General features: G+C 35.2%; 1 pseudogene across 1 annotated transcript; it reads left to right on the forward strand.

Moving 5' to 3' along the window:
* Nucleotides 1-10352: 10352 nt before the first annotated feature.
* On the forward strand, nucleotides 10353-11352 carry LOC308618101 (SH2/SH3 adapter protein NCK1-like; annotated as a pseudogene). Its single transcript has one exon. The product of its transcript is annotated as an SH2/SH3 adapter protein NCK1-like (transcript).
* The last annotated feature ends 2431 nt before the right edge of the window (nucleotides 11353-13783 follow it).

Below are 13783 nucleotides of genomic sequence, written 5' to 3' on the forward strand. Positions count from 1 at the left end.
TTTTTCCCTATTACAACTGTAAACTATGAACCACATCAAATTTCTACTGTACATCATCCTTGTTCTCACTTCTACCTTTACCACAAGAGTATCCACTTACCTATATCCTTATATTCCTTGCCTTACTTTCCCAGTGGTATCAGTTTTTTGAAACTACAACCCTTGCTGAAATCCAACTCTTTGCCTACTCTGCATACAGGGGATTTGGGCTAGAGAAATACAGCCTTGTTGAATTGTCTTATGTTAAATTGATTATATTAAATCTTATTTAAGCATTCTGCCTTCCCCAGAAATTCTTCCCTATTTTCCTATTAAATTCACTCTCCCACTCTCTAAAATAATTATTTCATTCCTTATCTTTTTATCAAACTTCTGACAAAATCTGCCTTACTCCTCATCCAATTATGGTTTGTTTCAAATGTCACAAAAATTAGGAACAATAGAGAATTAAACATCCACCCATCATCATTGCATTTGTTTCTTATTTCGGCTGTAACAGATTCTCACAAATTTAGTGGTTTAAAACAATGCAAATTATTATCTTGTAGTTTCTGTAAGTCAAAGGTACATGTACAGAGTAGCTCAGGTGTCTATCTGTATAGAGTCTTACAAGGCAGAAATGCATTCATTTTTGGAAATTCTGAGGATAAATTTGCTTCAAAACCCCTGGTTGTTGGCAGAATTCAGTTCCCTGTGGTTATAGGGTTTAAATCCCCATTTCATTTCTCAGCCTCTAGAAGCTGCAGGTATTCCTTAGCTCACAGATTCCATTCCTCCATCTGCAAAACTAGAAATGGCAGATCAAATCCTCTTCAGAAGTCTAATACTTGAGTTCCATTTCTGACCTGCCTCTTCTGCCTTTCTCTTTTGACATATCTCTCTGATTTCTCTGCCTTTCTCTCCTGCTTTTAAAAGTTCATGTGGCAGAGTAATATTCCATTGTATATATATACCACACCTTCTTTATCCATTCATCTGTTGATAGACATTTATGTTACTTCCATGTCCTGGCTATTGTAAATAGTGCTGCAATGAACCTTGGGGTATTGCTCAGCCATAACAAAGAATGAAATAATGCCATTTGTAGCAACATGGATGGACCTAGAGATTATCATACTAAGTGAAGTAAGCCAGACAGAGAAAAACAAATATCATATGATATCACATATGTGGAATCTAAAAAAAAATGATACAAATGAACTTATTTACAAAAGAGAAACAGACTCACAGACATCAAAAAGAAACTTATGGGTACAGAAGGAGAAAGAGGGTTGACGAGGGATAAATTAGGAGGTTGGGATTAACATATATGCTCTACTTTATATAAAATAGATAACCAGCAAAGACCTACTGTATAGCACAGGGAACTATACTCAATACTTTGTAATAACCTATAAGGGAAAATAATCTGAATTACTCTGCTGTGACATCTGAAACTAACACAGTATTATAAATCAACTATACTTCAATTAAAAAATACTGTCTCAGTGCTGAAAAATATTTGTTTCCATTAAAAAAATAGTTCATGTGTTTACATTGGGCTCACCCAGATAATCCAGCATAATATCCGTATTCTAAGGTCAGCTGAATAATAACTAATTATATCTGCAAAGGGAATTCCCTGGTGGTACAGTAGTTAGGATTCCGCTTCCACTGCCGGGGCCAGGGTTTGACCCCTGGTCAGGGAACTAAGATGCTACAAGCCACGGTGTGGCAAAAAAAAAAAAAAAAAAAAAAAAAAAAACCCAAAAATTATATGTGCAAAGTCCTTTCACAGCAGTACATAGATTCATCTTCAATTAAATAACCAGTAGAGAGAAAATGCTTATGGTATGTCTTTAGAATTCTTTCCACTACAATCATTTCTCAACATATAATCTACCTTCTATATATTACAGTGCGTGGACAATCTTAACCTCTCTAAAAGCTATTCTTCCACTTGTGCAGTGGATACCAAGGCTCCTTTGCTGGATTCTTTTTCTGTTTCCTACCTTTACATGCTGTAAGTCCCCAGGGCTGAACTCTTACCTACTCTCTCTCCAATTATTCCATGCAGTATCATGCTGTAAACACCTTTTTAATAATTGTCTCTCCAGTTTATATCTTCGTTCCTAACCTCTTCCTTGTAGCTTGATGTTACATATCCTACTATCTATTCAACATTTTAAAGACATCTCATGCATGCACATCATAACTCTTGATATTTTAACATTCTGCCCCCATCTAGGCTTCCCTTTAAATATAATGTCACAGACATTCAACAAATTCTTGTCTCAAACCAAGAATGTTACCCTTTATTCCATTTTTATTTCTACTCATCATCTAAATCCTACCCACCAGCAAGCCCTTATAGAGTCCACTACTATCTCTTTCCTGAATTACTGCAATACCTTGGACTCTTCTACTCTTGAGCTCTTACAATTCATGCATCACACAGTAAGTAGCAAGATGTCAATCAGATCACCTTCTTCTCTTAATTAAACATCTTTGATAGCTTTCCATTACACCTACAATTCCATTAAAAATCATTATCAAGCCTCAGAACACCCTGGATAATCTAACTCCTGCCTAACTTTCTGACTTTATCTCCCCACACTCTCTCCTTTATTAACTGTAATCTAGCCACAATAACTTTCTCACTGCTTCATTATGCAAAAATAATTCCCACCTTAGAACATTTAGATGGAAATTGCCTTCTGCGTAGCTTATTCTTTGACTTATACACTTAACAAATGTATCTCCTTTAATTCATCTTTGTGTTCAAATATCTCTTCAAAGGGACTTTTCTTGATCATCTTATGTTAGTGGCATTTCCCCCTATGCTGCCACTCTGTATATAATTACTTTCTTTATACACATTATCTCTATTACATAACGTAATTTTTTGCCTTCTCCCTGGAATGTAATACTAATGAGGACAGGCATTTATTTTTAAGCTTTGCCTTTGAACATAGAATATTGGCATAAAGGGAGCTCTAAATAAATAATTATTGGAAAACTGATGGAATCCAGTTGGGATCCTGTCATGTCACTAAGTTGTTAGTTCTCAACTCTTGTTAAATTCTAGAATCTTCTGGGAGCTTTTAAAAATATTGATGCTTTGACCTGATTCCAATTCAATAAGAATTTCTGGATATGGGGTTGGCCACTCCCACTCATGAGAGAATATAAAAAACACCATTGTAGATGGTGGAATTATGAGCTTCTATAAATCTACTATGATAGCCTGAGCCCTGTCTCTCCCTGTCTCTGCCCCTAACTATGGATTGATGGCCATCGTGGATATGGCTTCATCTTCCACTGTTCCTCTTTTTTTGAAAGATTTTTTTTCTTTCTATTCTGCTGAAAAGCTTATATTAAGAAGATCAGATCTTTTATTTCATTAGCACAATATTATTTATTCTACTGAGTTCTTCAATCTTTTCAATGTTATTTTCATTTTGGAATTATTTAATTTTAACTACTTTATTTGGAGCCCACTTTTGGCCACAAAAAATAAAAACTCAACAAAAAAAAACTTACCTTGGAAATAGCTTCCATATAAAGGATTGATTTCTCTTATTATTGTGGCTCATTAACATGGTACTAACTTCCTTATTTATGATAATAATCCTGATCATATTTCCTATAAGCTTATTTTGTTACCATTGCAAATTTGGTTTCTTGTCCATGCATTAAGATGAACATGTTTTATGTAAGTTTTGGAGTATCTAAGCAACATATTTTCATATTGAGCAATTACTTTTCCTCCAGGATTAATTTTCTTAGGAAGAATTCTTTAGAAATTGTTCTCAGAATAAGTTAGCTGAGACACTTTCTTGAAAGAGAGCTTGTGCTCCTCACACCCTTGACAGGTATTCTAATTTTAGGTATGTGGCTTGGAAAATGCCTTAAAACTTGAATTTAGTTACTTTCCTTGACTTTCACTACTGTGACTTAGATCTTCATAATTTCTCCTTCCTTTCTATAAATTACACAGAACTGCAGAGTCCAGTACTAATGCTAAGAAAACATTGTTATATAATTTGTTATTTTGGTCACTTTAACTAACACAGATTTTTCACTGGTCTTATCATTTTATGAAGAGTCCTGCCCTCACTATCTTGCCATATTTTTTGAAATTTTGTTGGGAATAATTGTCATCAAGTAAGGTCAAGCTCATTGCAGCTGTACACAACTAGAGAAAATTCATATAAATGTTGCTTTCCCCCTTAGCTTCTAATTATTGAAAATTCATTTATTTAATTAAATCATTAACAACTTAGTCTTTCAGAAAAAATATATTATCAACATAGAGATAAGAAAACAGAAATAGGGTAAGTATTTTCTAAAAGTCAGCTAACAAGGGTACAGCAGTAGCAAGAATTAGAAAGAATCTGGAACTGAGGAATGTCAATTATGAAATGCATTAAATAAAATAAATTGTAATAAAATTTAAACCAAGCTTAAAGTCATAAAGCAGCTAAATATTTTTGTTTATTTTTCTTGGGAAATTAATAAAAAATAACAGGATAATGCTGACTATTCTTTTCAAGGTTGAATTGTAAACACCCATTTGTAGATGGTGTCCTTTGAACTCAGAAGGTGCCTCTTTTCTTTTCTTTTTTTTTTAACATCTTTATTGGAGTATAATTGCTTTACAATGGTGTGTTAGTTTCTGCTTTATAACAATGTGAATCAGCTATACATATACATATATCCCCATATCTCCTCCCTCTTGTGTCTCCCTCCCACCCTCCCTATCCCACCCCTCTAGGTTGTCACAAGGTACCGAGCTGACCTCCCTGTGCTATGTGGCTCCTTCCCACTAGCTAGCTATTTTACTTTTGGTAGTGTAGATATGTTCATGCCACTCTCTCACTTCGTCCCAGCTTACCCTTTCCCCTCCCTGTGTCCTCAAGTCAATTCTCTACGTCTGCATCTTTATTCCTGTCCTGCCCCTAGGTTCTTCATAACCTTTTTTTTTTTTAGATTCCATATATATGTGTTAGCATATGGTATTTGTTTTTCTCCTTCTGACTTACTTCACTCTGTATGACAGACTCTAGGTCCATCCACCTCACTGCAAATAACTCAATTTCGTTTCGTTTTATGGCTGAGTAATATTCCATTGTATATATGTGCCAAATCTTCTTTATCCATTCATCTGTCAATGGACACTTAGGTTGCTTCCATGTCTTGGCTATTGTAAATAGAGCTGCAGTGAATATTGTGGTACATGACTCTTTTTGAATTATGGCTTTCTCAGGGTATATTCCCAGTAGTGGGATTGCTTGGTCATATGGTAATTCTATTTTTAGTTTTTTAAGGAGCCTCCATAATGTTCTCCACAGCTCATGCAGCTCAATATCAAAAAAACAAACAACCCAATCCAAGAATGGGCAGAAGACCTAAATAGATGTTTCTCCAAAGAAGATATACAGATTGCCAACAAACACATGGAAGGATGCTCAACATCACTAATCATTAGAGAAATGCAAATCAAAACTACCATGAGGTATCACCTAACACCAGTCAGAGTGACCATCATCAAAAAATCTACAAACAATAAATGCTGGAGAGGGTGTGGAAAAAAGGGAACCCACTTGCACTGTTGGTGGGAGTGTAAAGTGATACAGAAGGTGCATCTTCATCATCAAAACTGAACTCTAGCCTCTGTGATCTACTGTGGTAAACAACTATGGAAGTCTAGACTATGATTGTTCTTGATATATTGGTGGCCTGGATTTAAAATGGGCAGTTTACTGATTTAGGCTATGGTCACTAACTACTTTCTTGCTATGGAGCAAATAGTTTCTTTACATTGCATTCAAAATTTGTTGATCTCTCAGTGTTTTGGACCTTTATTATTGTAGTCTATTTCTTCCTTTGTTTCTTCAGTGTCAGGCAAATCATGAATAGTCTTGACCTCTTTATTACAATTGCTCTCCTGATAGTCTACAATGGACCACTAATGAAGCAATCACACTGCAGACTGCATTCTCAGGACATGTGAAATAGGAGAGCCTATTTCTCTTATTTAGAATTCTACCCCCTAGAGAGAATTTCTTATATCATTGCCACATTATTAACATTGTTCTAACTTTCTTATTCCATGGAGAAAATATCTGTGTGTGTTTGTAATAAAATTGCTTTATTGACATAGCAAAAGTGGCTTAAATTTTATTTATTTCTCTAAACAGAGTTTTTTCACTTAAGTTTTGCCAGTATTTTTACAGTAAACAATGTTTCCTTTTGAATTATATTTCTTAGTAATGATTCCTTATAAAAGACTTAAATAAAGCTTCCTTATAATATGTCCTACCTTCTTAAAGTGATACAATCTTCTCATAATTAAAATATTTCAGAACTGATTAAATATAGATTTTCCCCCAAATGACAAAGGTATTGCCCTTTCATTTTACAGATAAGAACTCTCACATATCTTCTTTTTCTTGTTGTTTCAGTTTGTGCACATTTAAGCATCTTTGAAGGTATCTAAGAAGGGAATCTTCCATGGTTCTGTTTTTATTCCTTTGACATAATTACTTTTGTGATCTGAGAGAGGAGTAAAACAGACAGGGATTATTACTCAATGCTTGTACCCTTTGAACAACATTTCCCCATTTTTCTCCAACCCCAGTCTCTGGTAACCACCATTCTACTATGTTTCTATGAATTCTGCTCTTTTAGATTCTACATATAAGTGAAATCATACAGTATTTATCTTTCTCTGCCCAGACCCTTCTTGCACTGTAATCTGTGTACCTCCCAAATTTAATTAGTCTGTATATAAACTCTGCTCCTACACTGATCTACATGTGCACATCGAGGATACATGTGGTTAAGTCTTGCCTCAGAGCATTAGATAAAGTCATTGCTTCTTTCTAGTTTCTGTCTGTCTCTTTGATGTTTAATGAATCTTACACATCCTTCACATCCAGTGTGCCCCACCCCTTCCAGAATTCTTTGATGAATGAACCTAGCCCATGGAAATCTTAAGCTCTTTTAAGCTGCTTTTGAAATAGGAGTCGTGACCTTTCATTTTACATTTCTCTATACTCCCTCATGTGACTCAATCTATTCCCCACCCTCAGCCCTGCCTCCAGGCTACAATACTCAGAAAATCATAGACACACAAGACACAGATATTTTTAGACCACAACTAAAGGGCAGGCTTTCTAAGACCATGAGTGGCCATTTATATCTTTCCCTTTTATCATATACTTTGTTCAAAGCAAAGTGAAATAACTTTAATATTCCAGTTATTCAATCAAATTTATCATTTGATTGAATGAATCTTCATTTCACCTGTACTGCTTTCTGTGTGCAACCTAAGCTTTAAAATCTTCCATTCTTTACATAACTAAATAACTGCTCTATTTTCTATTAAATAAAAATTTCGGACTTCTCATTTTAGCTCTGACATGGCAAGAGCTTGGAAATTGTCACTCTGGTCTTTACAACAAGATAAAGCTGCACAAACTAAAGATCAATGACTTTTCTAGAATCTAGCAGAAAACTGAGTTTTCAGGACAAACCACTCCTAAAATCTGGAGAAATGGGGGAATCTGTAGTCACAGCTGAGATCTGCTTACCAACAGGAGAAGCCTCTGGAGTCATAAACTGTTACAAATACTCAAGCTCTCATTGTGACAAGTTACTAGAGGCTGAATATGGATTCGTACAAAAGTGGGAAACTCTAAGGGGCTTTTGCCTTAGAGGGGCCCACATTTTTATGGGCTTTATCTACAGGAACTCTACCAGGTTCACATTGTGAAAATTTGAGAAAGATCCCTTCTTTGCTCTGGCAGTGGGAGAGGAAGAGCAAGCTTTGTGAAAGATACTCAGAGTTTTTCCCATAACTGGAAAGGTCTCAACTCAAGGGGAATGAGCAGAGCCTTGTCTCTGAGCCCTGGGAAAAGGACAAAGCCTGTAATTTCTACATCTCATGTGATAACTTGCTCAGATATTGTTCTTTTTTTGATTTGACATCCTATAAAAACAAAATATTTAGGCATAAACTAATTCTTATGAATATAATAACACTTCCTTTGTAAAGTTATTAGTTTAATATAATAACTACTTTACCCTCAGTGTATCAGGGAAAGAATATTTTTAAACATATATACTCTTTAGAGACTGTTACATTTATGAGCTTGTAAGGAAGAGATGTCTGTACCTTTTTGCTCGGTCTTTGTTCAATGTGCCCTCTACCAGGAGTCTCCTTAGAAAACAATGACAGGGATACATGTTGTTTGAATCTTTTCCCTCTCCCCATCCTCTGCTGCCAGACACACACACACTGCCCATTCCAGCAACTTCAGTCTTTGTTTTTTGTTTTTTTTTAAATATGGCCTTGTGTCTTTTTTTTTTTAAATATATATTTATTTATTTATTTTTGGCTACGTTGGTTGGGTCTTCGTTGCTGCACGTGGGCTTTCTCTAGTTGCAGCAAGCAGGACTACTCTTTGTTGCTGTGTGCAGGCTTCTCATTACGGTGGCTTCTCTTGTTGCAGAGCACAGGCTCTAGATGCGTGGGCTTCAGTAGGTGTGGCACATGAACTCAGTAGTTGTGGCTCATGGGCTCTAGAGCACAGGCTCAATAGTTGTGGCACACGGGCTTCGTTGCTCCACAGCATGTGGGATCTTCCCAGACCAGGGCTCAAACCAGTGCTCCCTGCCTTGGCAGGCGGATTCTTAACTACTGTACCACCAGGGAATTCCCAGCAGCTTCAATTTTTATAAAAGAAATAGAAAGCCTGGGTTTTCTTTTTCCATGTTCAGACTTTCCTTATTATTTTAACATTTTAATATGTAACTTTTCAGGTTTTACCCTACTTTTTTCATAAGTTAAAAGAAATTGAGGCTTGAATCAATATTTCTATAATTTTTCCAACTCAGGTTGAGTAGTATTTGTTCCTCATTTAAGTCTTGAGAGGGATTTTATTGCAGGATTTTTTTTGGGGGGGGTTGGCTTCCTTCAAACCTGAGACTGTTATGGATTTTTATCTCATATTCTCATAATTAGGGTCTTAAGATCCCTTTCATCTTTAAATTATACATGATGGGACTCCCAATATAACTCTCATTTGATTAGGTAAGTTGCACAAGTTTTCATGGATCTCCAGTGATTCTTACTAATACTTCAGTAATGTGTTAATAAACTAATAATTGTGCTGACTTTTTTGTGATTTAGTGAACGGAGAAATGATTTGGAGGATGAGTTTCATTGATTCAAGCTAGAAATCAAAATCTTCAATTCAGTTATTAGCAGTTACCTACATAACACTAAATCCAACCTGACAGGACATTTTAAATAATGGGACTTAAATTCCAGGAAATAAATAATAAGTAAAAAATCACACACCCAATACCTTTTTTTAAAGAAAGAATCTTTATATCTATCAGGTATATACTGAAATATTTATGGACCTAAATAGCAGGGCATCTCAAAATGATGCAACAATGAAGGAAGCATGTGAGGCTACGTTTGAAATACAATTGACCTTGACTTGGTAATTCATTAAAATGAATGAATAATTAGTGGGAGTTGTTTATATTGTACTACTATATTTCTGTATTTAATTTTTTTCCGTAACCATATTTTCAGAAACAAATGTTTTATTTTGTGAGAAGGACTCTAGGACTTAAGGAATGTGGAGAGATGTATTGAATAGAACCGTACTTCGTGTAACCCCTACCAAGATGGTATTTTAAACAAATTAGAGAAGGGCAGAGTTGAAGAAGTGAAGAGCACGTGCATTGTCATGGGGAGGGATAAGAAACATATTTTCCATAAGATAAAGAAGGAATTGGAGCTTTAGGATCATTGTTGGATTATTAGAGCGAATATAGTAAATGGACATCTTTAAATAATGAAAATGATTTTCATTTCATACTGCCATAAATTAAAAAAAATAGCAACACAGAACAAATGTTTAAAAGAAAATAATTGAAATGCAGATAAAATACTGTCATCTTGGCACATGCCCAAGAAGTCCCAGCTCAAACACTGTGCCCATATATGGGGTCTGGACTAGAAAGGAAAGCAGCTTGAGGAGATTTATTTCAAGAATGTCATGCAGAATACAGTAAACAGGAAATCAAATTCTAGAGGGACAAAGGGGATTCCTAAGGTGATAAAGACAATTCCCTTAATGCTAACTGATTATCAGATGAAAGAGCAGTAAGTATGGATTTGAACAGTGCAGAAGCTGCTGAAAAATGGCAGAATAAGTGGTGGTAGTAGCCAAATTTGATTATGTGGCCCAACAAGAACAAGAGCTGGACATCAAGAAGAATGAGAGATTGTGGCTTCTGGATGATTCTAAGTCCTTGTGGCATGTTCGAAATTCCATGGATAAAACGGGTTTTGTGCCTTCTAACTACATGGAAAGGAAAAACAGTGCTCGGAAAGCATTGATTGTAAAAAACTTAAAGGATACATTAGGCATTGGAAAAGTGAAAAGAAAACCTAGTGTGCCAGATTCTGCATCTCCTGCTGATGATAGCTTTGTTGACCCAGGGGAATGTCTGTATGACCTCAACGTGCCAGTTTATGTAAAATTTAACTACATGGCAGAGAGAGAGGATGAATTGTCATTGATAAAAGGGACAAAGATGATCATCATGGAGAAATGCAGTGATGGATGCTGGTGGGGTAGCTACAATGGACATGTTGGATGGTTCCCTTCAAACTACGTGACTGAGGAAGATGACAGTCCTTCGGGTGACCATGTGGGTTCTTTGTCAGAGAAATTAGCAACAGTTGTCAGTAACCTAAATACTTGGCAAGTGTTACATCTGGTACAGGCTCTTTACCATTCAGCTCATCCAGTGATGAAGAACTTAATTTTGAGAAAGGCGATGTAATGGATGTTATTGAAAAACTTGAAAATGACCCTGAGTGGTGGAAATGCAGGAAGATCAATAGAATGGTTGTTCTGGTGCTGAAAAACTATGTTACCATTATGCAGAATAATCCATTAACCTCAGGTTTGGAACCATCACCTCCACCGTGTGGTTACATTAGGCTTTCACTCACTGGAAGTTTGCTGGCAATCCATGGTATTATGGGAAAGTCACCAGGCACCAAGCAGAAATGGCATTAAATGAAAGAGGGCATGAAGTTGATTTCCTTGTTCATGATAGTGAATCTTCACCAAATGATTTTTCAGTATCACTAAAAGCACAAGGGTAAAACAAGCATTTTAAAGTCCAACTAAAAGAGACTGTCTACTGCATTGGGCAGCATAAATTCAGCACCATGGAAGAACTTGTAGAACATTATAAAAAGACATCACTTTTTACAAGTGAACAAGGAGAAAAATTATATCTTATCAAGCATTTATCATGATACTGCTGACCAGAAGTGACTGAGATAATTCGTCATGTAATTGAAGACAGAAAATATCAGTCCAGTCATGCTTGATTGGAAATTGCTGTTTCTAACTCTATATGAAAATTGACTATAATACATAAGTATTTTTATTATAACTCAGTCCACACATATATAATACAGATGCCAAACATCTGCATAGAGCAATTCCTTATCCTTGGTTTTCTGTTTTATTATGTTTTTGCTCTTTTTCTCTTTGCTTCTAATATTAAGGTTGTATATTTTGAAAACTAATACAGATCAAAAGTCTTTATATGGAAGAATTTCTTTATTGCCTTTCCTTTATTTCCTTGTAAGGGAACCACCTTAGTTACTCCTGCAATGGTTCTCTTCATATAAAATTATTATATCAATTATATCAATATATGGCATATGTTAAAATAAATTTCTTGGAGAGTTGTTTAAAAAAAAGAATGTCATGCATACTGATCATATGAGTGATGATAAAGAAGAAGAATGTGATTTGTGTTCACATTTTCAGGGCTCGAGGCCTGAATAAAGTTCCTGCTCATGATCTTATGAGCAGAGAAATAGACATATGTATGAGTAAAAGACAAGAAACTTTTACCTCAGAATATTTGCATCTACACTGCCACTTTGATTGCCAAATGAAGATACCTCGTTGACAGAATATTATGATTGATGTTTTCATCATGTAATTTCTACTTATAAATTATTTGTAGGGCTTCCCTGGTGGAGCAGTGGTTGGGAGTCTGCCTGCCAATGCAGGGGACACGGGTTCGTGTCCCGGTCCGGGATGATCCCACATGCCGCAGAGCAGCTGGGTCCGTGGGCCATGGCCACTGAACCTGCACGTCCGCAGCCTGTGTTCCACAACGGGAGAGACCACAACAGTGAGAGGCCCACGTACCGCAAAAAAAAAAAAAAAAAATTATTTGTAATTATGAAGAAATGCCTCAAAATTTACTTTCTGCACAGCGGATAATTGCATCTTAAATACAGAGTAAAGGAATCAAAGTGACTTTCCAAAGTTGGTCTTGGCACCAAAATATTTATTTTTTTAGAGTTTTCTTTTTATTGCTATAATTTGGTTGCATTCATGTGTTATCATTCTCAGATATTTACAAATATATTTTCCCTCCAATTGGCTGTTGACTGACTAGAATTCCAAGGAAATGGATTTTGTCATAATTACTTGGTAGTGAGAAATTTGGGGCCTGATACTGTTTATTTATTTAATTTTTAATAAAGTTAACTTAAAGGAGGATAGCACATTACATTTAAACAAGGAAAAATAATAAGTATGTCTTGTAAGTTTCATATTTCTCTCTAAAATCTGCACAAATGCTACTGATATTTAATAATATACCTTACGTTCATCCTTTCTAGTCCATTTTTCTTATTTCATACTATGACGGGATATTGTAAGAGCTTCTCCAGTGGTCCTCTTGCTTTCAAGAATTCATCATACAATCCACATTTAAGAGAAAATATATATTCCTAAAACATCGCTTCTCTGAGCCCATAGCCCAAAACAAAACTATAGAATATAAAGTATGGTCCACCCTGCAGGTAAGTTAAAATGTTTCCCAACCATCAATTATTCTTTATTTAAACTCTGTGCTCCAACCACAATGCTTTGCTCATTGAGGACACACCTTGCTTAACTTTGTATCTGATCATAAGCTAAAACCAGTTTCTGTGTTGGAAACTCCTCTTCTCACTTTGTAAAATTCTTATACACATCCTCTAGATGCAGATCATTTTACATTTCTACAGAATTCTTACTTGCAAGACATTGCAGTCACCATAATAGTTAATTCCTCTAAATTACCCTTGAAATCAGTATAAGTATCCATCACTTTATTCCTCCATATACTGCTTTATGGTATTTATAAGAAAAAACACATATGTCTTCATTCACATACACCAAATAACACACACATACATACAACATAAAGAGACAAGCACACAAGCACACACACAATTGAGAATACAATTAAGTTGTGGGATTTAAAGTCAATGGAGTCATCATTTATATATTTATCATCTTCCTTCCCGAAGGTTTATCATTGTTTCTTTCTCATAATATAATGTAAATATGAATATTTTATGGAGTATATTTGTTTTAATTGATTTTTTTACAATTTGAAGTATATAAATATTTATATCCCTTCATATAAATACTTCTCTATTTACAAAAAACTCATACAATATGAATTTGTGTTTCAGGAAAAAAGAAATTAAAAAAATATCAGCAAATACATATGTTGTTTCCTTTTACAAGGTATTGTGTTAGGTGTCAGCTTCATGTCTTTGAAGTGCTTTTAGACTAGTTCCAGTAACCAGTCAAAAGATGAAAAATTTTGTAAAAGGCAGGGTCAACTTAAAAGAGTAGATGTATGTTTGTAGGTGTTTGTGGACTAGAATTGTTGAAGAAAG

The sequence above is a fragment of the Mesoplodon bidens genome (assembly GCF_964165515.1).
Source record: "Mesoplodon bidens genome assembly, chromosome: 5".
NCBI classification, from domain to species: Eukaryota; Metazoa; Chordata; class Mammalia; order Artiodactyla; family Ziphiidae; genus Mesoplodon; species Mesoplodon bidens.